Genomic DNA, 16,517 nt, shown 5'->3' with positions numbered 1-16,517 from the left:
TGCACATTGCATGCAGATATTGGCTGTTGTTGTTGTTGTGCTCGATGGTTGCGAGACTTGAAGATGTACATGCGTTCCTGTTATAGCTGCCTCTTGTTCAAGGTAGCCTTAGATTTATAAAAGCTCGGTTTATGTATTATTCAAACAGACTATGTATTTATTCCATTTCCGCTTTTTATACTTTATTCTTAAAAGCTCATGATTTGTACTACCTGTTCTTGGGGATTGTATAAGATTAAGACCTATATTCACTTAAATTGATTTAATGATTATTATTGGAATTGGATAATTGGTAATTGGCTTACCTAACAGGTTGGGTTTGGTGTCATTACGACTAGTTGGATTTTGGGTCGTGACATTCATCTTGCACATTAGCCTTCAAACACTTTACATCAATTGTTTTAAGATTCAGAGAGAATAATCTATTATTTGCCATATGAAATTTAGCAATTAGAATTCCACATGAATCTCTAAGCCAAAGATGCATATTTTTCATGTGGATGTCATATTCCTTTTCAAGAAGTTGGCCCAAACTCAAAAATATTACTTTTAAATTTTGGCACATAATAAACATCTTGAATTAGCTTGTGACTACCATTTTTACATGATATCAGAATCGTACCTATCCCTTCGATTTGAATCTTTGAGGCATCTTGTCACGACCCAAAATCCCACCACAGGTGTCGTGATGGCACTTAGTCTCTAAGACTAGGTAAGCCGATTACAATTACATTTCAAGCTTTTTTTTTATATATATTGTAATTTAATACAAGTGTCAAAACCAAAAGCGAAAACAAATATAAAAGCCTCCCAAGACTGGTAATATTGAGTCACGAACTCTAATTGAGTACATGCAGTGATCCCAAGGATCGAATATACAATATTGTTCGAATAAGAGTGGACAGTACAATAAAAATGGAAAGACTCCAAGGGACTGCGACAACCAAGCAGTCCTACATTGAATCCTTGCGATCACACTTTAATCTATGTCCAAATGTGATATCTCCAATACCTGGCTATGCAAAAAAATATACAGAAGTGTAGCATGAGTACACCATAGTCGGTACCCAGTAAGTATCAAGACTAACCTCGGTGGAGTAGTGATGAGGTACAATCAAGACACTCACTAGTCATTTAACCTGTGCAATATAGTAATATACAGGGATAATAGAAAACAAGTAGCAGTGGCGGAAACAAAGATCAATCAGGTATATGAACAACAAGGCAATAAGAACACCAAAAATATTGCTCAAACGAATAAGTACACAAGTACAACCAATTAATCAAGTCCTTCAAATATAAATCTTTCACATATAAGTTTTTCCAATAAAAATCTCTCAAATATAATTCTTTCAAATAAAAGTCACTTTGTGACACCTCATTTCATAATCATAAAACATGGGTCTCAGCCCACTTTCATATTTTCACGGCACCTCGTGCCCATATCTATATTACAACCGCACGGATAACTCATGTACCAAAATATAAACGTATATAAGATCCACAGGATCAATTTATTTTCAGTAAAGTATGTTTACAATTTTTAAACCAAGTAAGAAATCAACAAAGAAATGGGTTTATTTTTGAACTCGTTTGGGTGAAGAAAATGACATTTCAATTAAAATGAAGCATGTGATAGCTACTGATTTGGATGTAAAATTTATTAAATTAAAACATAATATCAATTTCTTTTATTCGAAACAACTCAAACCTCGAAAACCAGTAAAAACCAGAAACACAAATCCTCAGAGTCACGTACGAAGAGCCAAAGCCAACACAATACAACAAGGAAAACAAAACACATAATAAAATCAAATAATACGTCACAGAAGAACACACGAATTTATATATCACGGAAAAATAAAATAACCAAAAGCAACTACAGCCATAAATAAATTTCAACAAAAGGGCACTCCCGAAGTATAGCTCCATAGTCCCAAATCATAAATAAATTTTAAATATTTCCTTATATCACCGCATGAGCCTTCACATTTAGTTTTTAAAATCAGTTTTTCCGAAATAGCATCCCGCATTTTAGCCACCCTTATCACACCGCATGGCTTCTAGTAGTTCCCCTACTACCCGCGCATATCAAGCCCCCCTTATCTCACCACATGCGTTTCAACACCCAGACCTTATACTACCGCATGCGTATCAATATCACAATATATCACAATTCGCACATCAAGTACCCAATTATCACAGCATAACACAACTTGCACCTCAAGTGCTCAAATATCACAACATATTATAAATTGCACATCAAGTGCTCAAATATCAAAACATATCACAAATTACACCTCAAGTGCTCAAATATTACAACATATCACAAATTACACATCAAGTGCTCAAATATTACAACATATCACAAATTGCAGATCAAGTGCTCAAATATCACAACTTGCCACAGAAATCAACAATACATTATTTTCCACAATAAGGATCCCATGGCTCGACCATAATGTGCACAAAATCTTAACAAAAATATTCGGGAGTAAACAACTCAACAAAATAATATTTCACAATTTAACAATTTGCCTCAATATGATTTACAGCATTTATAACTCAATACCAATTTCAACAACATGAACTGGAAAATAATTCATCAAGAAACAACGCCTTCTTAAATCCAAATTTTAGATAAATATATAAACGTCTCAATTTAAACTTATTTAATTAATTATTTGCATATGAAAAATTCATAATGTGATTATTTCCAAGAAATATCAAACCAACAAACACACGAAATTCACATAAAAATCCAAGTGGCAATCACACCAAATTATCATATAAAATACAAACTCGACAAACAAGTATTGAGACATGACAAAATAGAGGATTTAATAAGTTCCAATAATTTTCAATTTAATACATATGGGCGTCTAAGAATTTTAACCGATATAATTTGCACATATAAACCAAGTACGTACTCGTCACCTCGCGTATATAGTTTTCAATTACACAATTTTCCACATAATACTCAATGCCTAAGGGGTAATTCCTCTACTCAAGGTTAGGCAAAACACTTACCCTTTTGAAATTAGGCCGATATTTCAAAATAGCCTTCTTGCTTGAATTGACCTCCGGACAGCTCAAATCTATACAAATTAATTGTATAACTTCATTAAAATTCATCGAAAATAATTTCGGATAATATAACGTCGACTTACAAATTCACATAAAAAAGTCAACAAATAATAATATGAACGTAATCGTTCAATCAAAACTCAATTCGGAGCTCATTTGCTCGATGTGATACCAATTTCGCTCGTTAAACAATTAACTCGTGTTTCGCGCTAAAAATCCAATCGCGACTTGATGAAATTACGACAAACATTCCAGATCATTCCTATAATTCATTTTCAAACTCTCGAAAGTCTGGAAATCGAATTTCGATCTCTAGAACTAAAAATGAACCTTTGGATCATTACATGCTTATGCTCAAAACACCAAACTCTTCCAAAACCTCTTCCCAGACAGCATGTTGTGTATCAACCATACCTTTTTGTACCCAACTCCAATTGCCAAACAGTTTAAATTTATGAAAACTAAATACAAAGGGCTACAACTTTTATTTTTGGATTATTACCAAATTCCTTATAGATTACGGGATATAAGCTTCAAAAGTTAGCCATCTGCATCAGAAATTTCTGCGATGCACACTGCCAGTCAAAATAACTGCAGTACCAGGCTTTAGTTAATCGATCATAACTTTCTGTAAAAATGTTCAAATGATAAATGATTTACATTTAGGGAAACTAGCTCAAAGGGATACAACTTTTATTTTTGGATCATCTCCAAATTCTTTACAGATTACGAGATATAAGCTTCCAAAGTAAGCTCTGTGCAGAAGAAATTTCTGCGATGCAGACTGCTGTAACCAAAACAACCAGCAGTTAAAATAGCCTAGAAATGGTCTGAAACCACTCTGAAACTCATCTGAGCCCCTCGGGACCCCGTCCGAACATACAACAAGTCCCAAAACATATTACGAACTTAGCCGAGGCCTCAAATCACATCAAACAATGCTAAAAATATGAATCATACCCCAATTCAAGCCTAAATGAAACTAACAAATTTCAACTTCTACATTCGATGCTGAAACCTATCAAATCGAGTCTGATTGACCTCAAATTTTGCACACAAATCATAAATGATATAACAGATATATGAAAAATTTTAGAACTGGATTCAAACCCCGATATCAAAAAGTCAACTCCTCGGTCAAACTTTCTAAAAATCTTCCATTTTCCAACTTTCGCCAAAATGCGTCGAATTGTCCTACGGACTTCCAAATCCAAATCCAGACATACGCCTAAGTCCAAAATTATCAAACGAACCTAATGGAATCATCAAAATTCCATTCCAAAGTCATTTTGCTCAAAAGTCAAATCTCCGATCAAACTTTAGAAATTAAAGCTTTATAAATGAGAATTGTTCTTTCAATTAAATTCTGAATCTTCCAAAAATCAAACTCGACCCCACACGTAGGTCATAATACATATTACGAAGTTTCTCGGGATCTTAAGTCACTGAATGGAACGTAAATTCTCAAAACGACAAGTCGAGTCGTTACATATCTCCAAAGGATACATTACCTCTCACCGTGTTATTGATCTCCACAAATTTCTCTTTGCATCCATACATAGGATTGCTTGCTCCATTTTCCAAATACAACGAGCTGCAATCATCCCTGTCTTCTTCCTTGAGTGTCACCAACAACGTTGACTCATATTCTTCTTTCTTGTAGTCAATAAGGTTAGCTTTTTCTTCAACATTGCTACGACATTTCCAAGAGTAATGACCAAATTTATGACAATTGTAACACTCAATTTTTAATTTTTCATATGTTTGTCCATTATTTTCTTGATAGTAGCCAGGTCCTCTTCCTCCTCTATATCCACGACCACGACCTCTGAATGTCTGATGGATTTTAACTTCATTGTTGAAGTTGTTATCGTTACTTCTTACTCCTCCATAACCGCCACGGTATCGTCCCCGTCCATTCCTTCGATAGCTCTTTTCACCTCCATAATCCTTGAAGGATGTTTGAGTTTTAAGAAATTTCTCCAATGGCACTTCTTGTCTCCTTTTGATCTTTTCTTCGTGGGCCTGTAAAGAGCCATCCAATTGCTCTACCATCATAGAGTCTAAATCTTTATACTTCTCAATAGCACACACTACAAATTCAAATTTAGGTGTTAAAGTGTGAATGATCTTTTCTACCTCACACTCATCTTTTATGTCCTCCCTGTATCTTCTTAGTTGGTTTATAATAGTCTTCACTTTTCAACAATAATCCGACATGCATTCGGATTCTTTTATTTTTTAAAACTTTAAAATCAGCCCTTAGAGTTTGAATTTTACCTTCCTCATCTTGTCAACTCCTTGAAGAAAATTTTGCAAAATCCCCCAAGCATCCTTTGAGGTGGTAGTATCTGCCACATTCTCAAACATGGCATCATCAAAACATTGGTGGATGAGCGTGAGACCTCTTTTTCATTTTGAGGCAGAACTTCCTCATTATCGGATTTCGCATACCCTCTGTCTACGATTTTTCATACATCCTGAGAGCCAAGAATGTTTTTCATACGTAGACATCATTTCTCATAATTATCTTTTGTGAGACCGGGGTACTGAAAAGATAGCGGACCATTATCCGCCATGGCTTTGATACCACGTTGTTGGGAAAAATAATAATCCCGCCCAAAAATAATATTCACGAAAAATAATAATAACACAAGAGAGTAACAACGATACCAACTCTTTTAGCGAGGTAAATACAATACACGAGCGGAGCAATATTACCACTATAATATTACAACTTAGTAGTGTCAAGAGACACTACTACAATTTTGAAAGATATAACACTTTTTATTTAAAATACTTCACTACAATTATATTGACACTCATTATTTATCTCACAAATAACAACCTGTGGATTACTCTCACTGCTTTGCTTTCTGCATAGCTTCTCTTTGTTTTGGTGTATTTTAAATGAGGCAACATCCTCCCCTATTTATAGTTGAACGACTGCTCACCAAATCCAATCAAAATCTTTTATGTTGCCTACTTGCCAATTTGCAAGTTTGCAAATTGGTTACAGCCGTTCAAGTTTTACAGCAGCCCACTCATTTTTATTTCAACCAATCACATCTCTTTCTTTTCTAGCAACTCACTCTTCTTTATTTCAACCAATCACTTCTCTATCTTTTTTTTTTTCTTTTTTCTAATTATTTATTTTATTTAGGACTGGTCCCACTATTTCTACTAAGAATATGGTAGATATTTGCAGGATCACTGGTAATTAACATGTTCAAGTCGGCAAGAACAGGACCACAGAACTCAATTGTGCCCATAGTTTCTATAAGAAAATCAGTTGCACATTCATGGACACGATGAGCATTTTGAATAAGCGCAGGTAGCATTCCAACGAGAGGCCAATTTGTTGGCACTGAGCTTTTGCACCATCTACTTGTAAGGTACCATGTAGAACAAGTGAAACATACGATAATAATCAAGAGGGAAAGAGAAAATTCAAGAACATTCATTGCGAGTTTTTTTTTCAAATGAGAGAGGGAGAGAGAACTTAGTTTCGGTTCAGGTCTATATCTACACACACAAAAAATAAAAACAATAGATATTAACCACTCAAGAAACAAATTTAAGTAAACAAGGCATCGAGTTAAAACATATATAGCCAAAAGGCATTGAATTAACGGAAATAGGGCCAAAAATATCTTTAACGTATTGAAAATGGCTTAAAAATATCCGTCGTTAACCTTTTAGGTCAACAAATGCCCCTAACGTTTGTTTTTGGACTCAAACTTATCCCTATACCTAACAGAAGGGTCCACAATACCCCTAACGTATTGAAAATGGCTCAAAGATACCCTCTGTTAACCTTTTGGTCCGCAAATACCCCTAACGTTTGTTTTTGGGCTCACTACACCGTATAATTTCACCTAAAAATAATATCATATAAAATATATATTAAAATATTAATGTATAATATACATATGTTTATATATAATCAATGTATATTTTTTATATATTTAACTAGCGAATGTAATTATTTTTAGCCGACCGTCCAAATATATAGGAGCGGGTCAGTGTCGTTGGATATTTTAAAAGATACATGTGGGTTTTATTTAATACAAATAATACACGTGGCGGATTAAAAAAATACCACATGGCGAAGTTAAAGTAAAAAAATTGACCAGGTTAGTTCTGTTACATATAGGGGTAAGTTTGAGCCAAAAAACAAACGTTAGGGGCATTTGCGGATCAAAAGGTTAACGAAAGATATTTTTGAGCCATTTTCAATACGTTAGAGATATTGTTGGCCATTTTCCATTGAATTAATAGCAAAACAAATTTTTATATCAACTAATCCAAAAATTAGTGGTTGTGTACTATATAGAAGACAAATTAGACAACAAAAAGCACATGACCTCATAATTGAATTAGTCATGACTCCGTCTCCGTAAGGGACTCAACCGTCAAAAACTATAAGATAGGGTCACCACTCATTATCAAATATTATTTCATGACTTTGAGTGGGAATCATTCGAAATACAATTATGACTAAACCTGTATTTCACTTAGAAAACAAGAAAAATTGTGAAAGTGTAAGATTAGTATAGCGCGACCATCTATCATCAAATATAGTCTTACGATGCACACGTTGTGTGTGTACTCTGTTTCACTAACTAAAAACTTTTTAAAAATTACATAAACACTATTTTGACTACAAACTTTATAATATGTACTCCTACATACTTAACCATGATCACGAGTTAAATAATATTGAAAATTTAATTGCATAAACATTTAGCTGGTTCTGATTTTCTTTAATTTTGAAGGCTATAAACATGTGTGTCTTCATTGTGCATAAGATTCGGTAGTTTTTGTTTACATCTTTATGCACGTTAATGGTTCGACTAATCATAATGTATCTGCTCATGCAATTATCGTTCAATCCTGGTCCGGCATTGGAGTTGAAGTTCCTAAAGCTCCAAGCAAAACGCCTAAACAAAGCTGTTAAAAAATAGTACTCCAAGAGAATAATGAGTAATCGAAAATTTTAGTGATAGAAGAATGTTAATTGATTAGGAAAGGAGTTTATATAAGGTAAAATTTTAAATCAATTTAAACTTTCTATGTAGTCAAATAAGAAAAGAGTTAATAAGCAAAATTTTAATTAATTTTGAAAATCCTAAATATTAGAAATCTAATTAAATGACAAATTTGTCCAATATACTATGAGGAACGGAGTCACGATTTAAACCTTATGAAGTTGTGATTGTAATCCTTTTTAGTTATTAGGTTCTAAATTAATAAGTTTCAAATCTTAACTCCGCCAACAGTAATTTAAAACTATTCCATTTTGTTTAGTTTTTGCTTCATTACAGTGATGCCTGTATTGCAAAAATTAACTTGTATTCTTGTAAGATTATCTAGGTGGACACTCAGCAAGAAGTCATATATTACTACTATTAATAAGGGGGAATAGGGAGGAGCTTCCGGTTCAAGTGAAATTACTTTACTTTATTCCATACTAGTTAATTTACACGCGCTTCGCGCGATCTTATAACGATCTTATCTTTATATATATATATATATATATATATATATATATATATATATATATATATATATATATATATATATATACTTTGTAAGTGTTGTTGAAAGGGATTAAAAATCAAATCAAAGAATAAATATATAGTGAAAGATATACATATAAAAAAAATTAAATATAAGGATATGCTAAAACAATCATTCATGTGGATAAGCTTTTCTCGGTTTTATTACTTTTACCATCCAAATGAAGAACCATTACAAAATGGGTATATCTAAGTACTAATTTTTGGTCCTGCCCTCAATTAACTTCTTCATAATATAATTTTTTCCTTTGCTCCACTGAAATGTCCAAGTATTTGACCTTCCATTGATTTATCGAAAAATATTACATATTAGTACTTTCTACACTTTTTCACAAGCACGTGATTGTATGTCATGTTCGAATTGCTTACCAATTGAATAAAAATTTGATTTCTTCGAAGTAACTTATTAGTGGTAACTCTATAATTTTAACAATTTCTTTGAAAGTAGAAAAATACTTCATATTGCCTGCAAAAAATATTGACATAGGAGATAAAAGGTATCCCATATTCTTAATTGAATATAAATATATTAATCCCAAGTTTAGAGAAATAACCAAAACTCAAAGTATTATTTTTTTCAAGCATAATGCACAAAATATTAATATATTATGCTTCTCTCACGACACCTAAAATTCATGATAAAATATCACTAATCTTTAAATAATGTCTAAATGTAAACATCACTTTTTCCTATTATTTCAAGAATATTTTTAAATATTAGTATAAGCCTAAGACATGTCTTTCAATCTTAAAAAACAATATTCAACATATTTTCATGTATATAATTATTCAAGTTATATGTATATGTTAATCGATAAATTTCTTTTGGTAACAGAGATAACAAATATAACCACTAACCATATGATATTACTATCATGCATGAAGTTTAAATTATGCAATACAGATTACTACTTTATAAATACATTTAGCCTATTTCTTAGAGAAGTTAAGTTATAGTAGGTAAGATAGGAAAACTTTAACTCTATTAGTAGTCGATCGGAGTTTCAAAACCTAACGTTGATACCCCCAACCGTTCCAATATCTCTCCAAGCAATAATTGACTTAACCAATCTCTTGCCAGGTATCGTTATAGAATCTCCCCTCCTTTTTTTGTTAAATGAAATGTTTCATATCATATATTTCACACTTGAAAATAACTATAGATTACTTCATGCACGCAAATATGATATATATATTTGAGATCACACATAGTAAATATTTACTCTATATTAAATTTTGCAGATACTAAGTTTCATAAAACAGAAAGGGTAGGAAAATTAAAGAGTGAGTAGTGTAATGAAATTGAACCGGTTTTATTGTCGCTTTTTTTTCCCCACTAATTGCTTTAACGTGATGACTATTATCATATCAAGATTAAAATCGTTACTTTTTTTGGGTCGATACTTGAGTATCATCTCACATATCCCACATTGAAGATTGCAGCAAACACACAAGATATCCTGCAAAATGAACTACTTTGAATTGTCCCAAACTCGAGCATCATAATCGCCGCATCACTTGGGGATAGTTCAATACCTTCCCTGAGGTTTTGTCCATGATTCATCATAATACAATGCCTGTAGTACTCAAGAATTAAAAGTTGAATTTCTTGATTTCTTCTAATACAAAAGACAATCCAACAGGAGGAAGAAGTTTGCGCAGTAGTATAAGACTTTTAATTAAGAATATTTGGCAGAATAGTTAAGGAATATGTTTATATTTCTCACGCAAAGAATAAGAATCTGGAATGGGCAGGCAATTGAGATTTAAAATGATAAGCATTTCTTTTATAAAACAAAAAGTTATTAAACTAAATGTTGTGTCAAATTAAAAGGGGTTAGTTATTATAGTAACAGACATAACCATTTAAAGAGTCACTTCCTTTTTTCTCATTTTAAAATAGCATTTAAATGGGAAAAAATAGAAAAAATAACAAAAAGATTGAGGAAAAAGATAAATAGAATTCCTAATTTATGATAGTGCCACATCACCTGGCCAATGTCCCTATATATATAGATTGGTCCATACAACACGACTGGGTTGTACAAAGAGCACTGTACACTGTACATTTTATTGACAATTGAATGAATTTTCTACAGAGAGACCCCAGCGAATAAACACATTCAACTGTTCTTCAAGGGTTTCAAAGAGATAGAACACTAAGTGGAACTTATCAGAAATCTTCACTCATCGGATGTCTCCAATTTTCCATTTGTATGTGGATTTTAAGTTTTGTGTAGTACTTCTCTGCTCTGTGAAAATTTCCATATAGGACGAAAATAGTGATAAAGAGGGAAGAACTTCAATGCCACCTATGTATTTGACGAAATTCCCCAGTGGAAGATCTTCATGGTCAGCGAGTTTGGATAAACTCCATAATGCAAATTTTAACATAAGCTGTTCACGAAAGTTGCAGTTTATGACATAACGATTTCGTCCTTAAAAAGTTCTTGCTCTTGCATGGATGGATTTCCTCTCTAAAGTGGTGAATTTTAAAAAGCTTGAGGTTCACTGACTGGTGCAATCAAGGTTTCACTTTTTTGGAACTGAACGGTTTGCTTTTAATTGGTATGTTCATCGCCAATTGCTGAAGGCTACTGAGTAATTTACTAATTAGTTATAGTCTATGTTCAGTTACTTTGTATTTTGTTCTTGAAATTGATAGACAAATTCCAAGTTTCTACCTTTATATTTAATAATTTGCACTTCAACCGTGTTATTTCAATTTGTAATTATTCGCGCACCTTTGTTCCATGCCTTAAGTCTATGACAATTTGCCTTCTCGATAGAGGTTGTGATTAAACTATCAGAATCGAATGCGTCGAAGGATCCTTTTTTTCTTCTAACTCTAGGTGGTCCATTGAAAGCTAACTCAAACTCTTTGAGCTCATTTATATGTTGTAAATATTTTTCTTTGCAGTAAGAAAATTATAATGGTTAGTTATTTCAACTACTACTTGCAATTAGTTGCGTAAATAAAAAAGTTAAGATAAAATTTGATTACATCCTAAAGTGATTGTGAAGTTTCTAATTGCTTTCTTTGTTTTATTAATGCTCATACACATATATTAACTCTGCAACCATATTATTTCCATATTTTCTTGTTGTAGATAAACAATGTCGGAATAAACATCAACTCGCCCCTCTCCTTGAAAGCATCTGAAGCTGGAATTGTAGTCTTCATTCTATTGTTCGTCTGGTTCACGTGTCGCCAGCTAGTTCTATTTATACAACAGAGAAAGGTGTAGTTCTGATTACAATTCACTCTTATTCTATATATATATATAGCACCTCTCATGTTATATATTTAATAAAGCAAATATAGATTTATGCTTAATTCTGCTTTGGAGTTTGAATTAGAATTTTATACAGAACTCAAAGTGTTAAGATTTTTTTTTTCTTTTGCAATATTTAATGGAAGCAAAGAGACTATTGTGTTTTGATTCTGATCAAATGACAAGTTACTATTTCACAAGTTTGTCTATAGGTTTTGTGATTTTCTTTTTTCTTTTTATGATAGTGCATCTACTTCTCTGTTTCTTTATATATGATTTACTTTCTGTCACTATTGGTTACTAAATTCGCGTGTTTTATGGACGTATTGTTGTGATTAATCTGCCACAAGTTTTTATCATATTAGTTGCCAATTAGCATCAACTAGAGGAAAAATTGAATTGCTTGGTAATACCCCCTTGCTATTTGGAAAAGTTAATACCAGATTTTGGATAATGATAGGCATCATACGATGGCCTGGTTAAAACACACGTTTAACATGGTTTTATAGGGAAAAGATAGTACTATATATATTTTTACTTTGGATTCAAATTTATGATTAGGTACTCCAATAGAGATATCTTTGCAAAAGTGAAAGTATTCAAGTGGAAACGCGTATTATATAATATGAAACAGCCCTAGCTCTCCTTTAATAAATTTGCACTTTGTGATGTATTTCAAGCTTTTGACTGAAAATGTGATGGTCAAAGTTGGGATTTTATCCCTATGAGAATATTCAGTCTCCAGTCAAAGCTCTTTTTAGAAAGGGTGATCAGTTGATTTGGTTAGCAAAAATTTGCCGCAGTGAGATTGTTAGTGTTTTCTGCAGAACTTTCTGCTTTATTTCTGTTGTTATGGCGGTAGGACTTTAGGTTTAGAGGATCTTATAATTAGATTATATATTTCATATATTACCAATTAAAAACGATGAGATTTATTTAATGAATACTTGTTTTCAATTGGAAAGGACAAGTAGAAATAGATGGTTGTGCACATGTTTAAGCTAAACTTTTTTGACTTTTAGTTTTCACATTCATTACTTGATTTCCGAAAGAGAAGTGTGAACTTGAGGTCATTGGTATGTTTTTCTGAATGATAATGTAGAGAGAGTGCATGGTTTGTACTAAATTATACTCCCTTTGGCCAATATTTAGTTTGTTTCCATATGGAGGCTAACCAAACAAATATTACAGAGGAGATGATAGATATAAATGATAGAAAAACAGTTGGCTCTTCTAACCAAGAGGACCGCCATTGCTGTCACTATTCTTGCTGTATCTAAGTTAATAGTTCCTAGCTATATGGAATAACATCATTTTGTACTTGCCATTTAACAATAAAAGGGGAACAACATCATTTTGGTATGTTTCAGGCTTTCAGCTTCATATACAACAACATACCCAGCTTCATATCTCTTGTAAAATCTTCTTCGTGGCACCTGGAGAGTTGGTGCCTTCACATAGACACGGATTATACGTACACTAAGCAAATGCTCAATATTAAGACTATTTTAAGTACTCGGAAGTACTAAAATAGATAATTATGTACGCGAAAATAACTTTACAAGAGACCTTTTGTACTATAATAAATAAACATGCAACGCAATAGCTATCGAAAATCAATTTCTACTAAAAACTGACAACCAATGCAGGCAGTAACATGAAAATATATTTTATCACTTATTCTCATGCTACATACATAGAAGTAAGACATCTCATGTAGAGATGTGATGAATCAGGGATGTAGTTGATTAAAATCTTGTAAGATTCACGTTAAGTTCGTTCTTTGCTAAATTTAAGCAGCAGCATTCTACAATATTCGCTAGTTTATCTACCTGACTATGAGTGAAAAAGATGGCGAAAGCAAATTAGGTTATGAAACAGATTTAATAGTATTAAAATATTTACTTTCAATGTATATAGTACTCGAGACTTAAATCTTAGAGTGAATAGATTTACAAACTAAAGTTTACTTTCATAATCCAAATTGCTGGCGCAGACCTCACCAGTGAAAGTTCATAGAATATTATGGTTAAAATTGGAAAGGTAGCAGAATGTACAATAAAATAAAATAGCTTTATTCATATTGGTGCCCGGGCTACTCCTCCACTAGTGTGTGTATATATATATATATATATATATATATATATATATATATATATATATATATATATAAGAAAGAAAACAAACTTCAAGCAGATTAAGAAAGAAAACAACTTCATTTGAGTTCTCTAAAATAGTTCAAGATTATACGGGTGTGAAATAAAAAATAAAAGGGACAAAGAGTATACACATATACATATACAGCATCAGTTTAACATTTTATTTTGATTAAGGTACTTCAATTTATGAATGGACACTTAGCTGGACCGAAGAGGAACCCTATTAACGAGCCTAACTTTCAGACCATTTTTCATTTGAAGGACAATAGAATCATTTGGGGAAATGGTTTGACCTTCCATTAGTTGGACATGGTAATTTTGTATGATTGTGGCTGCCACCATTTTCATCTGAATGAATCCCATTTCTCTCCCTAAACAAGTCCTTGGACCAGCATTAAATGCTGGGAATTTGAAAGATGGCTCATGTTTTATCTTTCCTAATACTGAAATCTATCTCCCTGGCTTGAATTCTAAGCAATCTTTTCCCCATATACTCTCCATTCTACCCATTGTATAAAAGGATAGCACAATTCTCGTGTTTGGACTGACACGGTGACCGCTCGGAAGGATGTCATAATCAAGTGGAACTTTATGCTCAATTGAAACTGGTGGAAATAGCCGAAGAGCTTCGCACAATGCACCATCTAAATAAACGAGTTTTCGTGACTCTTCTACGTTGAAAAACTTGAGGTTATCATCTTCTTTTAGATGCAATTGCTCTTGAATTTCTTCTATAATCCTTGTCTCTGATAAGGGATTTTCGGCTAAGAGCCAGAAAAACCAAGTGAGAGTTGTACTTGTGGTGTCTCTCCCAGCAAATATCAAACTCAAGAAAGTGTCCCTCAGAAATTCTTGTATATTGCTCGAATCTCGATTGTTCCATTACATAGGCAGTGAATATGTCGAAGTCCTCGTCTTTGATTGTTTTGTTCATCAACTTTTCTTGCTTACGTGAAATGCAAGGATATAGAAACTGATCAAAAGCTTCCCATGCTTGAATGAGCTTCTTCTCTTTACCAATTTGAAGCCATTTTGGTAATTTCCAGCAGATTTCTGGCAATATATGTCGGCAAAAAATTGCATCCATAACATCATTGAATGCCTTTTCGCATGGAACATGAGGCAAACCAATGGATAAACTTCTTGGATTATGGTCAAGTAACAGTTTGATAATAGCATCAAAACTATATCTTTGAAAAATATCTTGCAAATCGAATGTGGTGCCTTGTCTAGCAAAGGCATCAAGAATTGGTAGAAGTCCTTTTTCAATAGTGTCCCACGTGTTCCTCTCTAATAAAATTCGGAACTTGGCATGACTCATTAAGGACATAGTGGTCTTCCTATGAATCTCCCATAGCTCATAATCAACATTGAAAATCCCATTTCCTAATATATCGAATATTTTACGGTACTCAAGCCCCTTTGGATAGTTTGAGAAATTTCTACCAAGTATATGGTTGATATTTGCAGGTTCGCTAGTAATTAACATGTTCAAGTTGGCAAGAACAGGACCGTGGAACTCAACTGTGCCCATAGTTTCTATAAGAACATCAGTTGCAAATTCATGGACACGATGAGCATATCGAATAAGCCCAGGCAGCATTCCAACGAGAGGCCAATTGATTGGCAGAGAGCTTTTCCACCATTTATTTGTAAGGTACCAAGTAGAATAAGTGAAACATAAGATGGTAAAAAGGAGAAAAAGAGAAAAATCAAGGACATCCATTGGAAAAGATATGGAACATGAGAGAGAGAACTTGTTAAAGTTCAGGTCTATATCTTTTATCTGAAGGAGAGGAACCATACGTTTTATAAAGAAAGTCGTAATTTAATTATAAGTTTTTATAAAAGACTAAAGTGGTAAGTTGGGAAACTTGTTTTTAAATAGATTTATTTTCAATCTCTTGAAACATATAAAATGATCGATAGCATAAGTTTATTATTATTAGAGTTAAAAAAGAAGAAGTTATACATCAAAAGTATTTATTAAAAAAAACACATGGCCATGTAACGTGTACTCCGCAAGGGACTCATGTAACGTGCATCCTAATTCACGGCCAAGCACACTATCAAATACCGAAGAAAACTATAAAATAGAGTTAGTCATTTACCACCCATCATCTAATATTATTTCACGACTTTGTTTAGTGTGGGAATTATTCGACATAGAATTGTAGAAGTCGCAACATGTACTTTATTTAATTATAATTTTTTTTTGAATGTTTCATTCATATCTTGAATAAGTAAATATATTTTTAAAATGGATGAGTGGCAGAGTGGGTGCACCAAAAATATAAAATCAAACTAGGTAAAGTTTATCAAAATTTTAAATCGAACTAGGTAATATTTGCTTACTTATTGCTGATTGGTTGGTATTTTCTTTCTCGGTTAGGCTGGTTTTGAGACGCCATGCA

The 16,517-nt window shown here is 32.8% G+C and overlaps 1 pseudogene; it reads right to left on the bottom strand.

Moving 5' to 3' along the window:
- Positions 1 to 14,186: 14,186 nt before the first annotated feature.
- On the bottom strand, positions 14,187 to 15,868 carry LOC104101967 (alkane hydroxylase MAH1-like; annotated as a pseudogene).
- Between the last annotated feature and the right edge of the window lie 649 nt (positions 15,869 to 16,517).

This window comes from Nicotiana tomentosiformis, chromosome 2 (assembly GCF_000390325.3).
Source record: "Nicotiana tomentosiformis chromosome 2, ASM39032v3, whole genome shotgun sequence".
NCBI lineage: Eukaryota > Viridiplantae > Streptophyta > Magnoliopsida > Solanales > Solanaceae > Nicotiana > Nicotiana tomentosiformis.
The sequence above is the reverse complement of the archived record's forward strand: the minus strand, read 5'-3'. Positions and strand labels throughout refer to the sequence as shown.